Source organism: Atractosteus spatula, chromosome 2, assembly GCF_055471065.1.
Source record: "Atractosteus spatula isolate fAtrSpa1 chromosome 2, fAtrSpa1.hap1, whole genome shotgun sequence".
In the NCBI taxonomy this organism is placed as follows: domain Eukaryota; kingdom Metazoa; phylum Chordata; class Actinopteri; order Semionotiformes; family Lepisosteidae; genus Atractosteus; species Atractosteus spatula.
Window position 1 is genome coordinate 56,325,994 of NC_142707.1, and position 6,024 is coordinate 56,332,017.

Below are 6,024 nucleotides of genomic sequence, written 5' to 3' on the forward strand. Positions count from 1 at the left end.
TAGTAATTTTTTGCACTGAGCTGACGGTCTCATGCAGTAGTTTCTTGAGGGGTCCCAGGTAGGCATTATAGAAATATTGCTGTAATGCATGGATCATTTATTTCTGACAACCACAGCTTTTTGTATAAGCATGCCTTTGGCTCTCTGTCCTAAATGACGTCAGCCAAGGACTGCAGGACAGTTTTTAAAAGGCAAAATAACAACATAACAAGGTGATTCCTAAAAGCTCATCTGGGTTTATATAAAGCGTAGGTTTGTCCCATTGTCCCATTGATTCATAAAAGCCACATATGGCGATTCCAATAAATTAATCAGTCTATACAAATCTGTTTGATACATACTTTACATTTAATTTCAGGACACGTCATACAAATGAACCCTCTCTTCTAACTCATTGTGCTACGCTATCTGCAGGACATATTTAATGCAAGGCTATCCTGAGCTGTCCGTACCACCCAGCCGAAGTCCAGTATACAGTATCTACAGTAGTTAGTTTCTTTCGTACAAGCTGTCTTTCTTCTGATTTCCCCATCAGTCTCCTGCCTCGCTGTGTTCAGCCTCTGAAAGCCACCAGCTCACTCCAGATAGAGAAAGATGAAGAACATACAGCTCCTGACACAGGGTATTACTTTCATGTTGTTGTGAACTGAAAAACAAAACAAAACACTTAAGTTTTACATTACATTTGAACTTGTGTATGTTTCTTAACTAGATGATATTTTAATTAATATTGACAGACATCCCCTTATTTCTACTATATCACTACTATATTACCCCATATTACTACTACTATGAATACTAAGATTGATATATTATTTTTATTTTACTGATATGAGCATTTAGCTACCAAGGTTGGACAACTGAACGAATGATATTACAAAAGACATGAGGGCATCATCCCTAGGCCATAAAACCATTTTAATTTTCTGTTTAACAATCTGAAGCCTATCAATAGGTTGTTTTAGGCTTTGCTCTACAGTAAGAGTTATGGACTGGATCCATCAATATTCTTCACATGCTGTTAGGCAAAAACAAAAATGGCCGGACAATTACTTTCCTTCTTATCAAAACAATTTTGTGGGATGAATACATCTGATGTCATACTAGAGTGTTTAGTGGAGCTTTTAAGGCAACTTATTTGCCAGCCTGGTTTGGAGATTGCAGTACGCTACTAATGAATACAAAGCGCTGGCAGGCCCAAAGTGAATGTGATAAACGTATCCCCAGGATTTAATGTGTACCCATTTGTATTTCTGTTATTTTCAGCCATTAACATGTGGGCAGGCAGATTAATAGCAGGTCTACAGCAGCTTGTTTTTCTGTCCACCCACACATGCCCAGCCATATCTCTGTTTCAGCCAAGCAGCAGGCACTTTTTAATCCTCCTAGACCAGACTTGTCATTCCTTTTGTGGAGATCCATTGTGCCCATTGACAGGTCAAATATTTCAGATGGTTGCATTGCTAGAGATATACACCTGCTTGGTGCATTGTGTTAAAATATAGCTGTAGGTAAAATTTTGTGTGTGAAATTGCTACAGTATCTCTTTTCTCCTGCCAGGCCATCCTTTTCTTCAATAAGTAGTAGACAATGAATGGAATTCATTGCTAACCAGAAATGCAAGGGTAAGAGATAGAATAAAAAGCTTTAATTATTTTTGAAGTCTCTCTGTGTTACTAATTAGCGGTGAAATATTTTATTTTCGGATTATTATTGTGGTTTACCAAAAGTTTAAAAAAGCAGCAGAAGGGATAGGATTGGTTATTGGAAATTAAAAAATAAATAAAAAAGCTAACATTTCAATGAAATGCCTAGCAAAAGTATTCCAGTCCTTGCTCAGTTTTCACATTTTATTGCTTTAAAGCTTACTGTCATGATACTTTAAAGTAGCAATTAATATTTGTAATATACACAACCTACACTACCTACTCCACACATTCAAAGTGACAAACACCAAAAAAGAAATAGATAACTAATACGAAAAAAAATGTAAAAGCATCATTTTTCAAACCCTTTGCTATGGTGAATCTAAATTAATTGAAGTGCACAAAATAACCTTAGAAAGCTATACAATTGGTTAAAGGTTCCTTGTCTGTGTGCAAAAACTAGTGATTCACATGATTTCAGAGTAAATACAACTGTGTCTGTGTAAGACACTTCAGTCAGGTAGTGAATTTAAAAAATGGAACCATGAAGACCATGGAGAATTCAATGGATAAAGTTTTAAAAGACATAGGCGATTAGGGAAGGTTTAAAAAAACACTGAATATCCCTTTGAGCATGGTGAAGGTGGTCGTTAAGACACTGCCTAGATTAAGCTATCCTTCCAAACTGAACAGCTGACAATTAGGAAACTGATTTGAAATGCCAACATGAGGCCAACAGCAACAGCAACAATCTGAAAAAGCTACAGAGTTCAATGGCTGAAATCACCAGGTCTCTTGTGCAGAGCAGATGAAGTGGAGCACAATAAAAGCACAGCAAACTAAAGCAATTATTATTATTATTATTATTATTATAACCACAGTGGGTATACATGGTTAAAGGAGTGTGTTCCCCCTTTAAGAAATTCCCCCCAGTTGCCTACCTGCCTATCTGTCACACATGGAGCAGTACATTTTAATGGCTTGACTGTCTGACTGTTGTTAGTATGTCATTTATTTGCATAGGAACCTTGGTTCTGGGTAGATGGGCCCACACCAGGCAGCAGGCAGCTGAGCATCTTAGTTGAAGAACAGAATGAACATAAGAAAGGTTATAAATGAAAGGAGGCCATTGGCTGATCTAATATATTCAACTGCTAGTAGCTGTGTGATTCTAGGATCTGTTCCAGTTGTCTCTTGAAAGAAAGCAGCCCGGGAATCAGCTTTGGCAATACACTGGATAGTTTGTTCCAGAGTTCCACAATCTTTATTGTGAAGAAATACCTCCTCCTCTCCATTTTAAATGCGCTTCCCCTTAGATTTCACTCTTGTGTTTGGTTGAGGTCTGATAAAGCCAGATGAAGTGAATGTCTGCTGACGTCCTCTGGGTGGTCTTTATAAATGCCTCTGAGGATTTTGCACATTTAGTTCAAGTTCCCTCACTGCCTTCTCTTTTCAAAACTGAAAGGTTTCAGCTCTTTTAGCCTGTCGGTGTAGGACATTCCTTTAAGCTCTGGGCAAACAAATCTAAAGTCTAGACAGCTATCAGAAATATTGGTGACAAGGATAACAATTGTATTTTTAAATAGGTGCGTGCACACATAAATTAGCTTTCCACAGCCCAGCTTGTATTTCAAACCAGTGATTGTCTTTGACAAGATAGTCCTACAAATTTATTGTCCGGAGCCAACAGCAAACAATGACTCTTGATAAATGACAATAAAACCAGGCACAGGAAGAAGTCTACTGATAGATTGCAGAATATTGTGCTGTAGATTGGCTGAAACATGGATGTGACTTACTTAGCTCTTCTCTTTTAAAAATACAACAGTAAGAGACCTGTTCTGAACTATTTATCATACACATGCATACAATATTCTATTAATTAGCCTTCAAGGCTACTATATTTAGGAGGTCTACTTATGTCTGCAACCTACTCAATGCAGGGTGACATAGACTAGAGTGTCATGCATATTGTGTGAGCACCCTTTAAACTAATACCGCAAATCTTCAGACTTTTTCATTGTTTTACTGCTTGGCCTATTAAACCTGGTGCCCCTATTAAAAGTAATATTTCTATTTTTATAATTCTAGTATGAACATGAGCTGTACACTATTATATTAAGAGATTCTGTGAAAAGTGCTCAGGAGCTGTATTCAGGAAAAAGAATGTGGTTCTGAGAAATTAACACATCCACAGAAAAATTGTATTCTTCCTCTAATATTTAATCAAAACACATCCTATAACCTGTGGTGCTTCCTTTTTTTCCTCTAACTGCTGTGCAAGAGGCATTTTTGGTAGACAGAGTGCGTTTTAGAGTAGTTTGTAATGTAGTACAGTAATTGTTGAACTTTTGAACATATTTTTTGTAAAACATCTTTTTATTTAGTTATTTCATTTAATACATTAAATTTAAAATAGTAATGTACTTATTCAGTGTATAGAGTTTTTGTATTTCCAAAGAGTGCGGTAAACCTATTAAGGAAAGCATATGCTTCTCATACGGCTTCACAAAAAGCTGTCAGGGAGTGTTCTGCCAAAGCAAATCTAGTACTGGGGATTTTCACAGAGTATTAAGCCAGCATAAAGGTAATGCTTGGAGATCTGATATGTGTAATGAGATTATTAGCTTGCTATTGAAATCCATAAGCTATGAACTCCAGAATGTCACAGTGTTTTTCATATCTAACTTGTGGTGAGGTTCATTTATGTGACATAGGTCCCATAATGACAAATGCAAAAATTCTTGAGTTACAAAAACTAAAGGTAGAATATGAACGAGGATACAGTTAGCAGATTGAACATACAGTATAAGAGAGTATGAAAAATCTGACAGAATAGCCAAACTGAGAGCTTCAAGAGTTCTGGACACACTAACCTGAGGAATAGTGTTTTGAGCAAGGGTAAGAAGGGGATTTCATGAGAAACTCATAACACGAGTGCAACATCCTTAGCTACAGAAAAAGGTCAACGTAATTTAAATGCATCAAGTCAGTCACATGCTGTAAGTCAGATATGAATTAAAGTTCAGAAGACCTGTGCTCTATGGATTTAATAACAGTATTTGTGATTCCTCAGTGAGCAGGGATGGAGGTTAGCCCTAGGTGTGGTGTTGCGAGACAGTTCCGTGGAGAAGGAGGAGTGCATGGCGACTCCAGTGAGCAGGTTACTTCCAAAGCAATGGAGGACGGACTGGAGTGGCTGGCTTCGGAAAAAAAAATGTGGTGCTTCGAGAGAAAGCGAAGGCGTCTGAATCTAGATTTAGCTGAGGAAGAGTTATGAGCAACCGGGTGTTGCCGGATAGGGAGGAGGAAGTCAGCATGAAGAAATTGACTCCTTGGGAGACTCGAGAGTATGTGTAAGTAAAGTGCATTAAAGTGGGGAAATTCACTTTTAAATTGGGCAGGGATTCAGTGGCCTGGTGAGTCAGTAATAGCACTGCTATTTTGCTCTTTTGGTTTTTTCTGAAGCCTTGCACCTGTTATTTGCCAAGATAGGCTCAGGCTTGCCTTGCCTGTGACATAGTATTGGATAAATTGGTTAGAAAATGGATGGATTTTTCTTTTAGCATGTGGGTGAAGCCTTTGAGAGTTTCACAGTAAGGTCTACATCCAGAGCATCATGCAAAGCAAAATGCAAAATTTTTTCTGTTCTAGTCACTCTTCTTGTTTCTCATTCCCGGTGTGCGCTGGGGGAGGGCTGAAAGAGAGATAGGCATAAAGAGCAGGACAGAGGTTGACCCCAGGAAACAATTGTGCTGGAACTCTATGTGAAGGGTCAAGGGAGAATGAGGTAAGCATGGCAACTACAGTGAACTTGCTGTTTCCACGGCGTATGGAAGTCAAACTGGTGAGGTTTGCTTAAGAAAAAGATAGGACTAATAAAGCTGGAATAGCTGAGAGCAAGTTGGTGTGGTGGCACAGGGTCAGAGGTGAGACTGACCAGCGAGGAACATGCGAAGAGGTGTCACTTAATTTTTGTTTCACTTTTGAGTTGGCTGGTGTGCGTTTTGTAGCCGAATGAGTGGAAGTGCTGCCTTCTGGTTTTGTTCCAGCAGGTGGATGAAGAAGGGAGTCTCAGAGAGTGGTAACGTAAAGTCTGTCTTTGGAGAGAGAAATGTAAAATGAAACGTTTGAACGAAAAAGATAGAAATGTGATATTTTTATGTAGGCAGGCAGACGTGGGCAAGATCAGCATTTGGCCTAATCCCAGAATTTCATTTTAAACTAAGATAACCAATGTAACTAAGATAATTTTTCCACTACAGCAGTACATGTGATTGTTACTGTAACATACTGTTAGAAACACAATTTAAAAAAACAAGTAAAATAAGTATTTTTTCCTTTTTCTTTTAACAAAAATCCTAAGTGCCAGGTAACA